Source organism: Polypterus senegalus, chromosome 14 (genome assembly GCF_016835505.1).
Source record: "Polypterus senegalus isolate Bchr_013 chromosome 14, ASM1683550v1, whole genome shotgun sequence".
NCBI classification, from domain to species: Eukaryota; Metazoa; Chordata; class Cladistia; order Polypteriformes; family Polypteridae; genus Polypterus; species Polypterus senegalus.
In genome coordinates this window covers 72,310,351-72,323,504 of record NC_053167.1, presented here as the reverse complement: position 1 = coordinate 72,323,504, position 13,154 = coordinate 72,310,351, and the positions used below count along the sequence as shown (strand labels likewise).

The following is a 13,154-nucleotide window of genomic DNA, read 5'->3' as shown; positions in this document are numbered from 1 at the left end:
GTCAGCAAAGTCACGTTCATCTCTGTCATGTCTTTGTTTTGTTCTCTGCAAATGGTTTGTACTTCTTTCTTCCATGAAGGAGATAAAAATGCCTTGTAAATAGTAATCTTTCATTGTTGTTTCACCTGGTCCAATGTTTTCTGACTTTGAGAGCCCTTTAAGGTAGGTTTTTGATCAACACTGTGCCATGTATGTGATTCTTATACATCTGCCATGCATCACCTCCCTTTACTTGGACAAGGTGTGTGGCCATTGAGACTTAAAAATCAGTGTGAGCTTCTCTGTACTGGCATTTAATGTATGTATACCGGTGACCCACACCAGACTCGCATTGCCTCAATTACAATGACTTCACTATATGGCAGACATGGTTCATTTAAGTCGTAATATTACTTAATGGATAAATAAAGGACAATAAGAAAGCACAAAACAGATTAATACTAGCTTAGTTTGGACTTTTTCCATCTTATAGAAAAAGGAAAATAACTTAAGAATTCTTATCTTTCAATTAATGAGGTCAAGATGGATAAGTTTTTTATCTACGCATTGTTTCTAGTATCCATACCATGGTGGTTAGTGTTGATTTGCTCACAGCCAGTCTAAACTTGTGCATATGTGTGAAGCTGCTGTGTGTACTCATACTGAATTTAGGAAGAGAAACTTGTACAACTAAACACTTAACCTTCACAAAAGTTATTACTTTTCTGTTTGATATCAATAACCAGAATGTTAGCTGGCTGTATCCTATCTTCCAGTTACAGTCAATGGTTCTCTGAATCAAAGCAGAGGTGTACTTATGATGTGGGCGGCCTTATTGACTCCAAATGTGGGCATTGCTTTGTTCAAGTCCTTGTGGGTCAGCTTTCTCTGGCAGTAGAAGAATGTTCCATACACTTTTTTTTTCTTTTCTATGATCAGGTGCTCTTCTCCTTTACCTGGGTCGCACTTTGTGGTTGTTTGTGGTTACTGCAGTTTGTCTTGGAGGTGTCACATACTGTAGCCCTCTGTTATGTTTATGCAAGCATAAAAGTTGTGTCTGTTGGGTAGCAGTAGAAGTCGGTGATCAGTCAATTCCCATCTTTAGCAAGACGAACGGTTTTAAGTATAGTCTTGCTTGTGCACCTTATTTTAGCAAGGTGAAAACTCATAGCACCCAAGTTCAACTGTGGTGTTTATATAGATTGTCTTCACTCCTCCAGTCCAGCCCCAAGTTGCCTTTAAACTTGAAAGGGTTTGCTATAACCTTTGTTATGGCCATACCCTGGGCAACAGGGGTCATGGTTTAGGGGCAGAGTTATGACCAGTGCAAAAATTTAGTGAGCACAGATCTAGCGCTTGTGTAGCTTTAAAATAAAGAGTGGACATTTTGCCATTGATTTTTTCGGGTGCACATCAGCTCAACTTTTTGGTTGGTGCAAAGTTTTGTCCAAGGTTGCCATTTTTTGTGTTGTGGCTGTTTGTTCACAAACCAATTGTTTAAATGGTGCATCACGGAGACATCTCTGGATGTCTTATTGACTGTGACTGATCAGTCTTATTCAGATGAGACCCCAATACTGCACTTCAGAGAGAACCTGATAGGAGATAACTGACATTTGCGCTGAAGTTAAGTTTCTAGGAACTGCTCCTTATGCAAAAGACTTGTGCAAAAGCAAAGCAAAATTGGTGATATCAATCTGTCCTACACTCCCTGCATCAAAATCGCTGTTGGAACCAAATGTGACATTTGTAACAATCTCTGAAAACTGGGTAAATGCAAGACCATTTTCTTCATCTTAAAATTAAAATCTAAAAAGGCACCATCAGATACAGCATTTTGCTCATACAGTATGTACTGTGTATAACATTTGTCAACAGGGATAACATTCAGAATAAGCCAGCTAGACCAGACAGCCTGTAAAGATTCACATTTTCAAGGCTAGAAAAATTATTTTGGAAATGGCTGAAGTGGCAGAGGGAAAAAAATCCATATATAGATTGACAAAAGTGCATTTCATATGTTTACCACAAAGAAGGCATTGTTTTTTGGTTTCTGTGTCTTCTCTTTCATGATTTCTTTATTTAGTCATGTTTGCACAAGAAAACATGAAATTTTCCTTCTCAGTTGCATCTAATTCTTTTGTTTTCTCTTTGTACCTGGTATATGTAAAAAATGAACATTTGCCTGATAATTGGTGTACATTCTTTCTTAGAATACGCCTTGAGCAATTGACTTCTAAGCACCTTTGGAAGGTGCAACAGAGACTGTGCAGGCACCCAAGCAAGAACAATGCTTTCTTGATGAAGTGGGTGATGCTCGTTTCCTATCAGTTGTGCTACTTGCAGCGTGGGTAGAAGCAAGCTTTATTCTAATGGCACTAGATGCAAGAACAAGGTGTTGCCACACAAACGAAAGAGACAATATTAGAAACTTTAATGTCTAAAGTTGATTCGGGTTTTGAATGAACAAAAATGTTTCTAAACTGGTCTGTAGAAAAGGTTTTAAATGGTATGTGGGTGATGAAAACCTGATACTTGCAAAACCAGCTTCTCTACCTAAAGGATCTGCAAACTGAACGCCAAACTTATTGAGTAACCATAATTTTTATTCTTCTATCCACTACCTAAGACCTTGGCTGTAGAAAGAAGAATACATTTGCTTAGTGCAAGCAGAATTGCATCATATTACATAAACTGAGTTAAACAAGTACAGTGGTACCAGTTGTCGTCAAACCCCAGTCTCCACATACTTTCAGACTGACAGCAGTTGGTGTTAAGAGGAAGAATCTGAATTTAGAGATGTTATATACTCCCTGAAAGTGCCCAAAAGGTTTTTGGTGCTTCCACTAGTGTTTTGAAAAGTTTCATTAAGTGTGTAAAGTTAACCAAAAGGAATAAATGTAATTTTACTTGACTTGTAAATTTGCATTTTCTAAATCAGCATCAGTTCTTGAAAGCTAAGATACATGGACCCTGGTCTGCAAGTTTTTTTTGTTTTTTTTGGTTTTTTTCCTGACAAGCAGTGGATCCTGTCTTCAAGTATTGCAAGTTGAATACTCAGTCAGTCTTTAACATTTCAGCACATAAGCAGTGAATTTTAAGTCTACAGTGTCATGAATACAGTTGCCCATGCTTTATATTTCTGTATCATTTTACGTTTCTCACAGTGAATTTGGTTCTGTTTCCTTTTGTATTTGGAAGGTTGTAGTATGTAGAGGATATTCTGATTATGGAAGGGGCACAGATGTATGTTGTGTTTTATATTCTTCAATAAATACACCAATTTAAGTGTGAAATATTAACTTTACTCAAAAAGATGAAGTGTCTCAAAATTTCTGTGGGTGGATATATCAAGCTACATGGAATAGCTAAGTGCAAGGATGTTTAAACTACCATTTCCGTCCAGTACTGAAAATATAGAAATGCTGGTTATGGACTGTTTTACTTTTTCAGTACCGTTTATATCACACAATCCTAGTATAAATGTCCAACTTTTTCCTTAAAAAAAAAAAAAAACTGACTTTGTCTGCAACACAGGTCTGGAGGCTCATCTTGCCATTATAAAAGTAATTCCTGAAAACCTTTAGCTGAAGTGGTTTCTAATCCACTTCTAAGGCCCTAGAGCTCTTACAAACCACAGTTGAATTGGGATTCTTTATATCATCAGGTATGTCATGCATCTGCTAGTGTTAGTTACATAGGTTTATTTATTTTTATGTATATATGTATACTGTGTGTATGTGAGTTTATATGTCTGTTAGAGAGGTCATGCTGGGACTGGCATCTCGGCTAGAGCTGAACTGGAGTCCTTACCCAGCAGGGATGGCAATATTATGGAATGATATATTTAGGATATTGTTTCCCCCAGTTCACTAGGTGGCAGTCCCTGTGGGTTTTGGAGCCACTTTGAAGACCTGCAGGGAAATGTAGTTCTTTAGGAAAGCCTTGTTGGGCTTTTTGGGTGTAGCCTGGGGGATCTGAACAGATTTGCAAGCCCTACTTCGTCTGGCTTCAGACTTGTATATACACACACACACACACAGGTTAAATCCTGTTATAATGAATACTTTTTGTGGGCCTGGACAAACGTTCATAAAACATTTTTAAATGAATCTTGTTTTAATGAAATGTAAATCTCAGTATACAGTACACCCCCAAAATTCGCGGGGGTTACGTTCCTAGAGCACCTGCGAATTGTGAAACACGGTGACTTTTGGATGTGGTTAAAAATGCCTTTTAAATGCCTATTTTTATAGTTTAAATCCTAAATACAGTATGCCCCCAAAGCACTGTAATTTCATTGCAAACGCAGCTTAATCACATTAATACATTACCTAAAAAATTACCTTAATACATTACCTAAAAATGGAATGTAAAGGTAAACCCGTCTGCTGTGCAGTACTGTACTGCTATGTCTCCTACGGTGCTAGAATGTAAAATACTTATGTAACCGCTATACATACTGTAATTCATGCAAGCACGTTTTCTTTGGTATGCACCGTCGTTTTCTTTGTTATAAGTAGAGTAAATACTTAATTTCAATTAAAATACAGTAAAATGTACAGGTACTCACCAATGATGAATGATATTGATGAAGTAGCCGTGCAGTACGATGCAGAGGATTTAAAACTCCTCGGGTGGCACCTCTTCAGGAGTCGTCGTATCTTTGGACGGGTCTTGTTCTGGTGGGGTTTCGTGCTGGCTTTTCTTTATAGGTTTCAGGAACATTGTGATGGGAAGTTGGTACATTGTCTCCTGTAGCGAACTGCTGGTACAGTTTCTGTGCTTTCTCACGGATGATGTTACCGTCCAATGGGATGTTCTTCCTGCAGTTGGTGATCCACAATGCCAAGGCAGATTCCGTCCTGACGATATTTTTATTCCTTACGGTTGTTACCTTTTTGGCACTATCACAGAAACTTACAGATACGGTACTCCAGATCACTGCTTCGTTCTTTATGTAGCATGTGGCGCTTTCATTAATGCCATAGCGACATGCTACTGCAGCATGACTTTTTAGTTCCTGTAGCAAATCCAGTAGTTCAACTTTCTCTTGGTCTGTTTTAAACTTCTGCCGCTTAGGCTCAGTGCCAGAAGCCTTAGAAGGTGCAGGGCAATTCGACAACATCTTGTGAGTTTAAGTATAACAAAATGAAAAATATAGACACTCAGCTGGAGTCGCTTCATAGGGCAGCAATCGATCAGCAGCAAGGAGAAATGAATAATGCTCTCGGATTGGCTACTTTCACCATCCCAAACCGTGTTTCCCTCAGGTTGGTTCCTGTTCTCAGCAGAAGACTAATCAGATCCACTGCAGGGACTGCTGGGAGTTGTAGTTTCAAATTATATTGGCTACCTTTACCATCCCAAACCGCAGTTTTCTCTACAGCACAGCATTGCCATGAAAAAAGCCATAAAAAATTGCGGAGGATATTTGCGCTTTCCACTAACAATTAATTGTTAGGTTCTAAGGAACAATCCGTAAACCTTGAAACGTGACTTCGCGGGGGCCTACTGTAACAAACTTTTTATTTTTTTTTTTTTACCAAAAATGGCCACTGAAGATGATAATGCAATGTAAAAAAGACTTAAGGCCACTCCTACACTTGCCACGGCGGGTCTCCGGAACCCTGCAACACGTCTCAAAGAGTGACAGTCTTTTGAAAAGTTTCTAGTCTCAGGCTGGCTCGGAGAGCGTGCAAGGCATGACATCATACACACAGCCAAATTCCGTGTCATGAAAAGCACTTGTCAAAGTTTTCTTTGAGTTGAACAAATAAAAGGTGAGAAACGGCATCAGTATAAACAAAAAAAAAAATGATTCTGGGTAAAGTTAATTCTGGAATAAAGAAAAATAATGTGGCAAAAGCATTTTGGAATCTCACCTTCAACTCCATCTAATGTCTCGTTTTCATTCTGTGTTCATACTTGTATTTCTAGCTTAAAAAAAAAATAGATCTTAATGTTTAAGAAGCACTTTTTCAATACAGGTATTGTCAAGTTTGGGTCACAGAGTTGCACAAGAGACAGGAGAATTAGTCCAGGTTTTCAAGGAAAATACAGGTGCTTTTATTACTGTATAGAGAAGGCAGGTACAGTCTGAAATCTTCATTCAGAATAAGAGCTGTTAGGAGACATGGCACAGGTGATCCTCCTGCTTTAGCTCCCGTCTTCAGAATTTTTTAAGATTTGTTCCCCTGAATTTCTTCATCCCTCTGAGTTGCTTCATTTTTTCTTTAAATGGCACCAAAACAGAAATGAAATGTGAAATGAGTGATCCAACAGAAAACCAAGTAAGTCATGGCCTCAAACGGCAAACAATTTCACTCCAATCAGTTGCTTAATTAGGTGCCATGTCTCTAATTAAACTCATTCTTTAATTCCATGGCTTGATGCTGCTCTTGTTGTGCAATATCATACATATCTGAAATTGCTGATTTTCTCATTACTGAGAGCACTGTTAAAATGTTTTGGGTACCCGAGCTTTCTTTATCGTTCATTATTTTCAGATTTTGTATGATGGACACAGTTTGCTGGTCATGTTTTGGCTCATTTTGTATCTCAATGTTTGGCAGCTAATTAAGGAAAAATAAACAATTAAGGGGTCTGAGTCTTCAAGAGTAAGTCATTAAAATTAATTAAAAACAAGTTAATTAGCAGCAAAAACAGGTCACTAATTCAGACTAGGGTTAGAAGAAAAACTTGCAGAGTTGGGACCCCTGGATTAGAAGAACACCGGCAGCTCAGAATCACCTCTGTGTCAGACGCGATCTGGAGAAGACAGATCTGGAGAGAGTGAGGAAGAGCAGATTAAAGCCCAGTGTTAAATGTTGAACATTGTGTGACAAGCGTGGTACGTGGTAACCCTGATCATGCAGAGGGCAATCAATTGTTTTGCACTTAGTTTACTGTTCACTAGATGCAGTAGAGCTGTCCTTGCACTGCTGCCGTTTGACATGGTGAATCATTGGTGGCCCCAGTCACAATACTATACGGATTTTCCTCATTCATATATATACACACAGTAATCCCTCGCTATATCGCGCTTCGACTTTCACGGCTTCACTCTATCGCGGATTTTATATGTAAGCATATGTAAATATATCGCAGATTTTTCACTGCTTCGCGGATGTCTGTGGTCTTTTTATTTCTGGTACGTGTACTGTACATGCTTCCTTTGTTGGTTTGTCCATTTGATTTCAAACAAGGGACACTATTGGCGGATGGCTGAGAAGCTACCCAATCAGAGCACACGGTTAAGCTCCAGGGTGCTGATTGGCTCTGCGACGGGGAGCGCAGAATTTGATTTTGCTTAAAGCCGGTATCTCGTCTCGCTCATTCGGTATCAACATGTTTCTTTGTGTGTACTGTAGTCAAGACCTTCGTTATGTCTACAAAACGATCTGCTACTGCTTCTGGGGCCGTGCCCAAGCGCCAACGGAAGATGCTAACAATTGCTGAAAAGGTAAAATTGTTGGACATGTTGAAGGGAAAAGCTACGCTGCTGTAGGACGCCACTACGGCATCAACAAGTCCACGGTTCGTTATATTAAGAAGGATGAAAAGAGCATACGATATACGGTCGCAGTGTCCTTTAACCAGGGCACGAAACGAATTGTAAGTGGATGTAATAAGGCAGTAGTCCAGATGGAATCTGCTTTAGGGATTTGGATCGAAGACTGCTGGAAGAACAACATCCCCGTGGACACCAATATCATCCGAGAAAAGGCCAAGCAACTTCTTGATAGGTTTGCGGATGCCAGAGATGCTCTAGACGACGACCCTCAAACTGGAACTTCTGCTGAATCCCCCAGTGAGAACGGTGAATTTACTGCCAGCAAGGGCTGGTTTGAAAAATTCAAAGAAAATTAAGCAAATGATTTGTTCTTTGCAATTTAAAAATGGTATTGACGCGCCACGGAAGTGTATAAGAACCTCTTTACACAAATGAAAAAGCAGCGCCAGCAACTGCCCATCACGATGTTCCTCACCCGCAAAACACTGCCTAGAATGCCTTTAGTGGAAGAAGAAAGTCCAGATGACGGCGGCGGTGCTACACCGTTGCCTGAAGAGGCTCCTTTAGAAGAGCTGTGACAGTGCAGTAAATGTCATTGTTGGTGAGTACCCATAACTAACTTTCTACGTACTTGTATGTATGTTTGTAACTGTACACACATTTTTATACAATTTTTCTTGCATTGTAGGTATTTTTTTGCCAGTGGCTTGTCTATCGTAATGGCTGTAACATCTGTGATATCGTAGACGCTCCACAGTATCTTTAAAATTAACATTTTGTTTTTGTGTACAGCATTTACATGTTATATATTTTTCACTTTGTATTTTTATATTTCCTAATCAATTACAATATGTTTAAAACTGTATTACATATTAAATAAAACTCCTCAATGATATACGATACATATGTTTGAGTAGTATATAAACAGTGTGTTTACATACATAATTTAACGAATCTTACCTAATAACTAAGAGAATATAAAGGGTTTATGCTTTATATCTGTGCGGGGAATATTTATAAACAGTGTGGGAGAGTTTAGATGGGCTTAAAATATATAAAAATAACCATACAAACATATGGTTTCTGCTTCATGGGTTTTCACCTATCGCAGGTGGATCTGGAACGCAACCACCATGATCGAGAAGGGATTCGTATATATATATTATACACACAGTGGTGTGAAAAACTATTTGCCCCCTTCCTGATTTCTTATTCTTTTGCATGTTTGTCACACAAAATGTTTCTTATCATCAAACACATTTAACCATTAGTCAAATATAACACAAGTAACCACAAAATGCAGTTTTTAAATGATGGTTTTATTATTTAGGGAGAAAAAAAATCCAAACCTACATGGCCCTGAGTGAAAAAGTAATTGCCCCCTTGTTAAAAAATAACCTAACTGTCGTGTATCACACCTGAGTTCAATTTCCGTAGCCACCCCCAGGCCTGATTACTGCCACACCTGTTTCAATCAAGAAATCACTTAAATAGGAGCTGCCTGACACAGAGAAGTAGACCAAAAGCACCTCAAAAGCTAGACATCATTCCAAGATCCAAAGAAATTCAGGAACAAATGAGAACAGAAGTAATTGATCTATCAGTCTGGTAAAGGTTATAAAGCCATTTCTAAAGCTTTGGGGCTCCAGCGAACCACAGTGAGAGCCATTATCCAGAAAAAGGCAAAAACATGGAACAGTGGTGAACCTTCCCAGGAGTGGCCGGCCGACCAAAATTACCCCAAGAGCGCAGAGACGACTCATCCGAGAGGTCACAAAAGACCCCAGGACAACGTCTAAAGAACTGCAGGTCTCATTTGCCTCAATTAAGGTCAGTGTTCACGACTCCACCATAAAGAGACTGGGCAAAATCGGCCTGCATGGCAGATTTCCAAGACACAAACCACTGTTAAGCAAAAAGAACATTAGGGCTCGTCTCAATTTTGCTAAGAAACATCTCGAATGATTGCCGAGACTTTTGGGGAAAATACCTTGTGGACTGATGAGACAAAAGTTGAACTTTTTGGAAGGCAAATGTCCCGTTACATCTGGCGTAAAAGGAACACAGCATTTCAGAAAAAGAACATCATACCAACAGTAAAATATGGTGGTGGTAGTGTGATGGTCTGGGGTTTTGCTGCTTCAGGACTTGGAAGGCTTGCTGTGATAGATGGAACCATGAATTCTACTGTCTACCAAAAAATCCTGAAGGAGAATGTCCGGCCATCTGTTCGTCAACTCAAGCTGAAGTGATCTTGGGTGCTGCAACAGGACAATGACCCAAAACACCAGCAAATCCACCTCTGAATGGCTGAAGAAAAACAAAATGAAGACTTTGGAGTGGCCTAGTCAAAGTCCTGACCTGAATCCAATTGAGATGCTATGGCATGACCTTTAAAAAGGCGGTTCATGCTAGAAAACCCTCAAATAAAGCTGAATTACAACAATTCTGCAAAGATGAGTGGGCCAAAATTCCTCCAGAGCTGTAAAGACTCATTGCAAGTTATCAAACGCTTGATTGCAGTTATTGCTGCTAAGGGTGGCCCAACCAGTTATTAGGTTCGGGGGCAATTACTTTTTCACACAGGGCCATGTAGGTTTGGATTTTTTTTCTCCCTAAATAATAAAAATGTGTATATGTATATGTGTATGTATATGTATGTGTGTGTGTGTGTGTGTGTGTATGTATATATATGTATATGTATATATATATATATATGTATATATATATATGTATATATATATATATATATATATATATATATATATATATATATATATATATATATATATATCTATATATATATTTATATATATATACTATATATATATATATATATATATATCTCAGCAACACTCATGACAAAACAATTACATTGTCAATCATTTTAACATTATTAAAATGTTTCCTTTTCACCTCTCTGCTGCCAAGCGCGGGTATTCTGCTAGTATTTGTATATAATATAGTCATATTATTGTAATGTTTACAGCGTACATTGAAATTCTTACTTGCATTTGCTGATTAACACATCGCCACCCTCTGGCACTATGACTATTAAGTATAACTACCTTACCTCCATAATTTTTGTGCTACTCTGACCTTGTTCATTGCAATATATATTCAGGATCAACATTCAGACTTAAGGTAAGGTGTAAAGTGCTAGCCAGACTGAGATCCAATTAACTCCTTTTCTGTTTGGCCTCTTGTATACCGTTTCCAAGAAGCCATGTTGACTGAAAATACAGGCTGAACCCTGTAAACAGAATGTCTGCTCCGATTAGTTTTTTACAATGCACTAAAATTAAATTTCTTATTTATAAGTAGAAGTCTTGGATGATCTGTAGATATTTTCTCTTTCTGGTATTGATGATGCATGTAATTGTTAAAATTTAACTACAGTACATTCCCTCTTAACTGGCCTCGCATTAACCGGCCTGTTAAAATATTTTTTTTTTTGTTATCCTGAGTTCTTGATATTATATGTATGCACTTCCTCCTTTCCTGGAAGATGAGATATATTTTTAAACCAGCAAACAACAAAACTGTGTTTAAAGTGCAGTGTATCAAAAGTCTTCTTTAAATAAATAATCCATTAAAATGAGTGAATTAGTGGAGGTTGAAATACATTAGTAAAAAAAAAAAAAAAAGTCCTTTAAAAACAATGCAAACGAGGTTAAAACTATGGCTGGAAGCGGTCTCTTAAAATCCAAACCACAGTGCCTTCTTTCTACCTGTCTCCCCTGCTTCTCCCATCGGGCTTCACAACAGGGAAATCACCCTACCTGCAGGTGCAGCTGCCTTCCACACTGGTATGGTAGCCCTAAGATCCCTGGCTGGGTCGGGCTCCACCAAGACTGAGACTTGGGTTCTTTCCCCAGCGGCCAGAGCGCTCATGCTGGGGCTAAAGCAGCCCAAAGCTTCCACGTCGGCCAGTTGTCTTCAATACCAGTCACTCCAGCTCCATGATCGCTGAGCTGGAGCGACCGCTTTCTTTAGCATCATGAATTCCCCAGGATCGATCGGCCACACGTACCACGCCCCCATGCCAAGCCATGAGTGCGGCGATTATTTAAAAAGTGGCCTTTTTGACTTAAGCTATGGACCTGCTACACCACACTGTCCAGTCGTTGTACGAGGAAAAAAAAAACAGTGTGCAAAATTGTGGATGAAGCCTTGTGCATATGTTTTAAGGAACGTTGAAGAGGTACAGTACATACCTTTTTTTATTTTTCTACATGAAAATAGGTATGCGTTGGATTAACCAGCAACCGGCCATGGGTCCTGTCCCGAGGAGGCCAGTTAAGAGGGATTGTACAGTGTTTTGTTAAGCTTCAGTTCTCCCTTCATATTAATGACACTGAGCCATCATAGGGCTTTCTGTTCAAACACTTCTTCTGAAAGAGGACACAACTTGGATCAGAAGGAGGTGAATGCCTTTTATGGTAATGATCAAATGAATAAAATAGCAATGCCGAAAATCAAGGTGTTAACTTTTTTTTTTTGTTTTATTTTTGTGGAACACAAACCCAAAATACTTTTCAGTGATCGTTAAAGCAGAACATTGTTTCAAATTTACTACAGAACCCATAAGTGACATGATTAAAGTTCATAGAAAATCTTTTGGTATGGAGTTATATTTTGTGTTAAGTATAGTATTCCATATTGTAAATCATCTACATTTTTAACTGATGTACAGTGATACCTTGGTATAAGTCCTCTTTAAAATAAGTCCAACTTGGTATATGTCCTGTTTGGACATGAGAAATTTTGCATGGTATACGACCTTTGTTTGGAATACGACTTGCATGCTACCCTTGTTTACCCCTCTTGAGACAAAGCCACGACTGCAAACGAGTGTCAGTACGGCAGTTGCAAGCATTCAGTGAACAACCCACGTGCTACCTGTTTTATGATTGTTCAATGATGCTTTTGTCCATTGCTTTATGTTCGGGTGTTGATTGCTATGGTATGCGTCTTTTGAGACTTATGACTGCCGGTGGGAGGGGTGTGGTTTAGAAGGCACGCTGTATGGAGAGTTGGTTAAAACATGGTTCAAAATAAACAACATTCGAAATATTGTTCTGAATGTTGTCGCTACTTCAGTCTAGAGAACACTACACTACTCTTGTTTACCTCTCTCGAGACAATGTCACGACTGCCCACGAGCGTCAGTAGGCCAGTTGCTGGCATTCAGTGAACAACTCGCGCTATAACTCTGAATTTTCACGTGATTTTGTGTTTTTTCACGTAAATTTGAATTGATTGTTTAATAGTATGAAGGTGGCATGAGTATCCGGGAAATGCCGGCTGCATACCATATGCCGAGAACGACGGTATCTACGATTGTGAAAAACAAAGACATTATTAAGAAGTAAAGTGAGGTTAAATTTTCATTTATTTCATCTAATTGCTTTTATATTTATGTATTTTAATATTAAGCCGTGTTTAAATTATTTTATACACCCCCATCAATGTATAATATGCCAATAACGAAAGGATTTTTTTCATGGGAACGATTTAATCATTTTCCCTTTATTTCTTGTGGAAAAAATTTGTTTGGTATAAGTCCAAGGATCTGTAACGGATTAAGGATGTATACCAAGGTACCACTGTATTTAAAATGAGCCCAATTAGTGTAATACTTCATTTTTGGGAATGT

At 38.7% G+C, this 13,154-nt stretch overlaps 1 protein-coding gene and 1 long non-coding RNA gene across 4 annotated transcripts in view; one reads left to right on the top strand and one right to left on the bottom strand.

Annotated features, from left to right (window-relative positions):
• LOC120514434 overlaps window positions 1-13,154 on the bottom strand; it is an 82,017-nt gene that overhangs the window by 36,184 nt on the left and 32,679 nt on the right. The window lies entirely within an intron of this gene.
• Window positions 1-13,154, top strand: part of brdt (bromodomain, testis-specific) — a 48,364-nt gene that overhangs the window by 22,302 nt on the left and 12,908 nt on the right. The gene's annotated exons all lie outside the window — the stretch shown is intronic.